Genomic DNA, 9211 nt, shown 5'->3' with positions numbered 1-9211 from the left:
TGCAAGAAACTGATAACCCTCCCCAGATACACTGAACTCCATCTTTTATAAACATTAAGTGTATTTTATTTCCTCCCTTAATTCATGTTTTCTTTAAAAATGAATCTAATATATTCAAAAGCCAACCTATAGGTGTTTGTGACATCATAGGATGGATACTTGCTACATTAAAAGTAGGCTTTGAAAAGCGAGGTTTTACAGCAAGGGGCCTCTTCATAACTTTTAGGACTTTCTAAAAACATGTCAATGGCAGATTTACCTTCCACATGTTCACAGAGAACACACAGTTCATATTTGCTAAATACCATGGTACTGGCTGTGTGTGGCAGAGAGGCATCCTGTATAAATGGAGTCCTCTGTATTTCATCCCAATGAGTATCAGGAGAAATAACAAAGAAATGGAGTAGCACATTCCAGCTGGAGGAGCTGTGTTTTTTAATGGAGACATGTAGAGTGTCTGCTGGAAAGCAGGGCTAGAGCACTGGAGACTGAGTGGAGAATATTCAACCCCCTTGCACTTCCCCTTTCTCCAAGCACAGGTATCCCTACTTGGCAAGGTGACCAGCAGCAGCCTCTGTCCCAAACACTGACAGTGCTTGGCTGAGACTTCAGTCATTGCCCCAAGCACAAGCCTCTGCACTCATTGACAGAAAAGGCATAGGTGGGCCTCCTGGAGGGGGATAGGGTTTAAGACTGCTGCAGGGCAGCAGCTAGTCCAAGTACAAACCTCCACATACTTAGTGAGTGAAACAGCACAGGCAGGCCTCCCAGAGCTGCCAAGGGGTAGGTTAGAGGCTAGTACACACAAGAGCCTCCCAGTGCTCTGTGACTGAGGCCAAACAGTGAACACCATTGAGCTAATGGATCTCTTGCACTCTCATTAGCTCCTGTGGGCACAAATCTAAGAGTAAAGAACAGGAGGGTCTCCTGTGCTTTCTGATTAGGGCTGCAAGCCAGTGAGTGAGCCTTTAAGTGAGTGTTTTCAGAGCCTAAGAACCAGGGTTCCTCTAAGCTAGCAGCCAGACATCTGATCATTCCAACCCAGACCCCTACTGTGGGCAACATACAAATACTTGGGACAGCAATCTCAACATTGAAGCCACTGCTCTGTGGGTCTCCCAGTGGAGTCCAGGCAAACAATTCCTGGATTCCAGACAGATATGAATACCAGGAGGACAGTACCACAGGTCTGTAAGCCACTGAGGTATTCAGGGCACCAGCACATGCGTATTGCACCCTCACATTTCCCCCTCTGCCCCAACCCTGATGCTTAAGCACCACCTGTAGGCATCTGCAATCTCTAGCACACACTCCCTCAAGGCACACTGCTACTCACACTCCAACATTTGGGCATATGCTCCTGGGACCTTTCTCCCTTAGCTACAGCTGAAATACCAAAATCCATTCTCAAACCAATGGACCTCTCTAATCTTCCTGAAGAACACTCCAGACACCAGAGCCAGACAGACCCATTCTGAAGTACAGACTCTAAAAATAAACAGCAAAGGTTACAGATAAGCAGATGACTAGAACATATAAGCAGTGGACATAAGAACACATCCCAAAGAAATCAGGATATTATGGCTTCAACAGCAACCCCAAAAAAACAGTTATTTTAATTCATCAGAAACACAGGAAAATGCATTTAAAGCTCTACTTATCCAGTTATTAGAGGCACATAAAGAGGAAAAGAACAAAGCTCTTAAAGAAACACAAGCAAATAGAGCTAAACAGAGACACAGAGGCAAAATTAGTGGCATATAGAGAGTAAATAAACAAAACAATAAAGGCCATGATGGAAAGACAGGAATCCACATTCAAACAGATGAAGGAAGTGATGCAAGACATGAAAACACAATTAGAATCAATAAAGAAAACATAAACAGAAAAAACCTGGAGCTAGAGAACTTAGAGAAAAGACCCAGGAACCACAAATGTAGACATCACCAATAGAATAGAAGAGGTGGAAGGGAGACTCTCAGATGCTGAAGATACAATTGCAGAAATGAATACATATATCAAAGAAAAAAAATAAAATCATAAAATTTCCAAACAGAAAACATCCAAGAATTCAAGAACCCTATGAAAAGATGAGATCTAATAATAATAGGAATAGACAGAAAAGAAGATTCCAGGTTTCAAGGTCCAGAAAATATTTTCAAGAATATCATAGAAGAAAATTTTCCAACTTAAAGGAAGAGATGTCCATAAATATAAAAGAGGCCTACAAAACACCAAATAAACTAGACCAGAGAAGAAAATCCTCACATCATTTCATAGTTAAAACACTAAATCTAGAGAACAAAGAAAAAATATTAAAAGCAGCAAGGGAAAAAGGCCAAGTAACATATAAAGGTTGACCTATCAGAATCACACCAGACTTCTCAACAGAAACTATGAAAGCCAGAAGGGCCTGGGCAGGTGTCATGCAGACTCTAAGGGATAACAAATGCCAACCCAGACTACTATACACAGCAAAGCTTTCAATCAACAAAGCTGGAGAAAACAAAATAGTCCATGAGTAACTAAACTTAAACAAGATTTATACATCAACCCAGCCCTACAGAAGATACTAGAAAGAAAACTCCAATCCAATGAAAACAACTACACCCAAGAAAACACAGGATATAGAGAACTTCACAACAAAAAAGTAAAGCAAAACTGGCATTGAAACACATTAACACCACCAACTCCACAATAAAAGGAACTAATATTCATTGGTCACTATTATCTATCAACATTAATGGACTAATATTTCCAATTAAAAGACACAGACTAACAAAATGTTTGCAGAAACAGGATCCAACATTCTGCTTCATTGAAGAATCACACCTCTGCAACAAAGGTAAATACTACCTCAGAGTAAAGGGTTGGAAAAAAGTTTTTCAAAAAAAATGTACCAAAAAATAAGCTGGAGTAGTTATGCTTATATTGAATAAAAGAGACTTTCAAAAAAAATTAATCAAAAAAGATGAAGAGGAACATTTCATTCTTATCAAAGAAAAAATCCACCAGGAGAACATCACAATCCTGAACATCTATGCCCCATGTACTAGAGCACTTACATTTGTAAATAAAACATTATTAAAGCTTAAATTACGTATCGATCCCAACACATTAATAGTGAGAGACTTCAACACTTCACTCTCACAAAGGCACGGATCATCTAGACAGAAGCAAAATAGGGAAATAATGACAATTACAGAGGTTCTAAGTCAAATGGACCTAGTAGATATCTACAGAACTTTTCACTCAAACTACCTTTTTTTCAGCTCCTCATGGAACCTTCTCAAAAATTGACCATATAGTCATTCACAGAGCAAGCCTCAACAGATACAAGAAAATCGAAATAATCCCTTGTATCCTCTCAGACTACCATGTGCAAAACCTAGACCTCAATAACAACAGAAATAACAAAATGCCTACATACACATGGAAACTAAACAACTGTCTACTCAATGACAGCTTGGTCAGAGAAGAAATGAAAAAAGAAAGTTGAGACTTTCTAAAATTCAATGAAAATGAAAAACAAAACAAAACAAAACAAAACTTACCCAAACCTATAGGACACAATGAAAGCAGTGTTAAGAGGAAAGCTCATAGTACTAAGTGCCTCCAGAAAGAAGTTCCAGACAGCTCATACAAAAAACTTAATGGCACACGTAAAACCTTTGAAAAAAAAGAAGAAGAAGCAAACACACACAAGAGGAATAGATGATTGGAAATAATCAAGCTCAGAGCCAAAAACAATGAATTAGAAACAAAGAAAACAATTCAAAGATCAATGAGACCAAGAGCAGGTTCTTTGAAAAAATAAAAAAGATAGACAACCCTTAGTCAAACTAACTAAAAGGCAGAGAAAAACTATTCAAATCAGCAAAATCAGAAACAAAAAGGGGCCATAACAACAGACACCGTGGAAATCCAAATAATCATTAGGTCTTACTACAAAAACCTATATTCTACATAATTTGAAAATCCAAATGAGATGTACAATTTTCTTGATAGATTCCATCTATGAAAATAAAATCAAGATCAGATAAATAGATTCAATAGTCCTATATTCCCTAAGGAAATAGAAGCAGCAATCAAAATCTCCCTTCTAAAAAAAGCACAGGGCAAGACAGTTTCAGCGCAGAATTCTACCAGACCTTTAAAGAAGAGCTGACTCCAATTCTTTTCAAACTCTTCTACAAAATAGAAATAGAAGGAACATTACCAAACTCATTCTATGAAGCCACAGTCACTTTGATAGCTAAACCACACAAAAACCCAACAAAAAAGAGAACTTCAGACCTATCTCTCTTATGAATATTGATGGAAAGACACACAATAAAATATTTGCAAAATGAATCCAAGAACACATCAAAGATATCATCCACCATGTCCAAGTAAGCTTCATCTGAGGCATGCAAGGGTGGTACAAGATAGGGAACTTTATCAATGTAATCCACCATATAAACAAACTGAAGGAGAAAAACCACACGATCATCTCCAATGCCAAAAAAGCATTTGACAAAATCCAACACCCACTCATGTTTAAAATCTTGGAAAGATCGGGAATACAAGGCACATACCTAAACATAGTAAGGACAATATACAGCAAGCCTATAGCCAACATCAAACTAAATGGAGAGTAACTTAAATCAATCTCACTTAAAATCAGGGACAAGGCAACATAGTACTCTTCAACATAGTACTTGAAGTCCTAGCTAAAACAATAAGAAAATTAAATGAGATCAAGAGGATGCAAGTCAGAAAGGAAAAAGTCAAAGTATCACTATTGGTAGATGATATGATAGCATACATGACTGATTCCAAATATTCAACCACAGAATTCCTTCAGCTGATAAGTACCCTCAGCAAAGTGGCTGGACACAAAATTTACTTTAAAAAAATCAGTAGCCAAAAAAAAAAAAAAAATCAGTATCCTTCTTGTATACAAAAAACTAAAGGGCTGAGAAAGAAATTAGGGAAACTACACCCTTCACAATAGCCAAAAATAACAAGAAATACCTTGGTGTGACTCTAACCAAGCAAGTGAAAGTCCTATTTCAAAAAAAACTTCAAGTCTCTGAAGAAAGAAATTGAAGAAGATATCAGAAGATGGGAAGATCTCCCATGCTCATGGATCCGTATGATTAACATAGTGAAAACGGCCATCCTACCAAAAGCAGTCTACAGATTCAATGCAATTCCTATCAAAATACCAACACAATTCTTTTTTATTTATTTATTTATTTTTTTATTTTTTCCAATGCAGTTTATTCAGAAACCTTGAACAATCCTCGGACCCTGGGGAAAGCCAGCCCACAGCTTAAATAGCCTCTGGGTAGCCAACCCAGGCGTGCTACGTGGGCAATGCAGATAGGTCCACATACATGGAAGCAAGCCAGATCCTCAGCCTTAGCCAAATGTGGAATTGTTCATGACAGAGAGCACTCACCATCGGGAAGGTGGAAGGCGGGAACCAGCTCCATCTTTAAGGCATAGCATTCCGCAGCTCTCTACAGTTCCCCCTTTTTGTTTTAGATGCATCAGGCGAGAGTAGAGGTCTGATCTCTGATATTAGAAATAAATTGGGACTTTGTACCGATGTTCGTTTAGGTGTCATCCACCCAAAGAGCATCAGACCCATCAGATACCTTTTTCTCAGAGGCGGGACCTGGGGCATCAACCCGCATGCAACCAGACATGCTCTTCTCTGGGTCCAAAGCCGCTGACCCTGAGTGCAGTGCTTAGCCTCGCATCCTGAGCGTAACATTTTAGCTTTTTATGGTATCCAACCATGCTTGGGGAGAATGTCCTGCTTCAATGGCTGTAAAGGCCTGAATGATCAAGGCTGCATCACACTGCTGTGAGACTCTAATCTTGCATATATACCACAGGCAAACCAAGGAGACCAACACCAGAAGGCCTGCTAACGCTCCCATGCCCGCCCATTCCTTCAGATGATTATTTTTATTCTTTTTTTATTTTTTTTTAATTTTTTTGATTTTATTATTTTTTTTATCAGTTACATTTTATTAACTCTGTATCCCAGCCATGTCCCGATCCCTCATTCCCTCCCAGTCCCTCCCTCCCTCCCTCAACTCCACTGTGCCCCTTTCCAAGTCCACTGATAGGGGGGACCTCCTCCCCATTCATCTGATCCTGTTTTATCAGGTATCTTCAGGACTGGCTGCAAAGCCCTCCTCTGTGGCCTAACAGGATTGCTCCTCCCTTCGGGGGTGGGGAGACCAAAGAGCCAGTCATTGAGTTCCTGTTAGAAATAGTCCTTGTTCCCCTCACTTTGGGAAACCAATTGGTTACTGAGCTACCACAGGCTACATCTGAGTGGAGGTTCTAGGTTATATCCATACATGGTCCTTGGTTGAATGTCAGTCTCAGAAAAGACCCTGGGCCCAGATATATTTGGTCCTTCTAGAGCTCTTATCCTTTCCCCATCAGACTAACTCCCCTTCTTTCATATGATTCCAAAGGTTTGGTCATGAGTCTTTGCTTTGAAAACACTGCTAGTTAGAGTATTTCAGATGCGCTCAGTAGACTCCTGTCATACGTTCAATGCACATCCCATCTGTCTTTCTCAACGAGAATTGATCATCTTACCCCATGTCCGCTCAATTGATTATCTTTTTTAGGTGTATAGATTTCATTATGTTTATCATATCTTATAGGTCTATATAAGTGAGTATATCCCATGTTTGTCTTTCTCCTTCTGGGATATTTCACTCAGAATGATCTTTTCTAGATCCCACCATTTGCCTGCAAATTTCGTGATTTCCTCCTTTTTGATTGCTGAGTAGTATTCCATTGTGTAAAAATACCACAATTTCTGTACCCATTCCTCCGTTGATGGACATCTGGGTTGTTTCCAGGTTCTGGCTATTACAAATAAAGCTGCTGTAAACATGGTTGAGCAAGTATCCCTTTTGTGTACTTGAACGAACTTTGGGTATATACCTAGCAGTGGTATAGCTGGGTCTTGAGGAAGCACTATTCCTAATTGTCTTAGAAAGCGCCAGATAGCTTTCCAGAGTGGTTGTACCAGTTTACATTCCCACCAGCAGTGGAGGAGGGTTCCCCTTTCTCCACAACCTCTCCAGCATGTGTTATCGCTTGAGTTTTTCATTTTGGCCATTCTGATGGGTGTAAGGTGATATTTCAGGGTCGTTTTGATTTGCATTTCCCTGATGGGTAATGAGGATGAGCATTTCTTTAAGTGTTTTTCATTCGATATTCCTCTGTCGAGCTGGAGAGATGGCTCAGCCGTTAAAGGCTAGGCTCACAACCAACACAATTCTTTACAGACCTTGAAAGAACAATTCTCAACTTCATATGGAATATCCAAAAAGCCAGAATTTTCAAAACGATCCTGTATAACAACAGATTGTAATGTCAGGTTCATGGGACCCTCAGAGACTACCAGGAGACAACTCGTTGCAATAGCAAGAGAGCTTTATTATGAGAGCGATCAAACTCGGGACCCAAGTCTGACTGATGCAGCAGTAGAGAAGTGGGACCTTGAGCCCTCAGGGCAGGATTTTTACAGGGAAAGTCTGTGATCAGGGGGTTTTCATGACAGCAAACAAGGGGCACATGTTTCTATGACAGCAAACGGGATCATATGCCTTGATGTTACAGGATTAGGTAAAAGTTAGAGGGGCGAGGTGACCTTCTCAGAATCACAATTACCTAAGGCATATGCCTCTCTGAGGCACAATTGCCTGAGACATATGATCAAAATGGCTATTCTTTTAAAATATATCTGAAACATTGGGGAGAATTTTCCTACCCGATTCTCAACCAATTCTCACTGAAGATTGCCAGGGAGATTGTCTCTATTTTTGATGAAGTACTTATTCTGTGATGTTTCCTGGAGGCTGTTGCTAAAAGAGTTAACTTTGTTCACTGCCATGTGTATATTTTGTGATATTTCCTGGTACCTGAATTCAGCTCCCAGTCAAGATGGCTCTTTATTTCAAAATGGAGTTATACTCAAGCTAACTATACCCAGGCTAACTTAAACTCTTCAAGATCATCTGGAGGTATCTGCATCCCTGATCTCAAGTTGTAGTACAGAGCAATTTCAATAAAAACTGCATGGTACTGGCATATAAATAGAATAGTAGAAGATCCAGAAATAAACCCACACACCTACGGATACTTGATTTTTGACAAAGAAGCCAAAACAAATCAGTGAGAAAAAAAAAAAAAAACAACAGCATTTTCAACAAACAGTGTTGGTCTAACTGGATGTCTACATGTAGAAAAATGCAAATAAATCCATATTTATCACCCTGCACTAAACTAAAGTACAAGTGGATCAAAGACCTCAACATAAAACCAGACATACTAAATCTGTTAGAAGAAAGAGTGGGGAAGAGCTTTGAACTCATTGGCACAGGAGACAACTTCCTGAACAGAACACCAACAGCACAGGCCCTAAGATCAACAATCAATAAATGGGACCTCATAAAACTGAAAGTCTGTAAAGCAAAGGACACTGTTGTCAGAACAAATGACAGCCTACAGACTTGGAAAGGATCTTGATCAAACCTATACTGACAGAGGGTTAATACCCAGAATATATCAAGTACTCAAGAAGTTAAATAGCAACAAATCAAGTAAACCAATTTAAAAATGGGGTACAGAGCTAAGCAAAGAATTCTCTGTAGAGGAATATAGAATGGCAAAGAAACACTTAAAGAAATGTTCAACGTTCTTAGTTATCAGGGAAATGCAAATCAAAATGACCCTGAGATTTCACCTGATTTCCATCAGAGTGGCCAAGATAAAAAACTCAAGTGACAATACACACTGGAGAGGAAGTGGAGAAAGGGGAACTATCCTCCATTGCTTGTAGGAATGTAAACTTGTACAAACACTTTGGAAATCAATCTGGTGTTTTCTCAATTAGGAATAGTGCTACCTCAAAATACAGCTTTACCACTCTTGAGCATATATCCAAAATATGCTCAAGTTCACAACAAGGACATTTTCTCAACCATGTTTGAAGCAGCTTCATTCATAATAGCCAAAACCTGATGCCCCTCAATTGAGGAATGGATACAGAAATTGTGGTACATTTACACAATGAAATGCTTCTCAGCAATTAAAAACAAAGAAATCATGAAATCCGCAGGCAAATGGTGGGATCTAAAAAAGATCATCCTGAGTAAGGTATCCCAGAAGTAGAAAAATGCTCATG

Source organism: Meriones unguiculatus, chromosome 5, assembly GCF_030254825.1.
Source record: "Meriones unguiculatus strain TT.TT164.6M chromosome 5, Bangor_MerUng_6.1, whole genome shotgun sequence".
NCBI lineage: Eukaryota > Metazoa > Chordata > Mammalia > Rodentia > Muridae > Meriones > Meriones unguiculatus.
Note: the sequence above shows the minus strand (reverse complement) of the source record.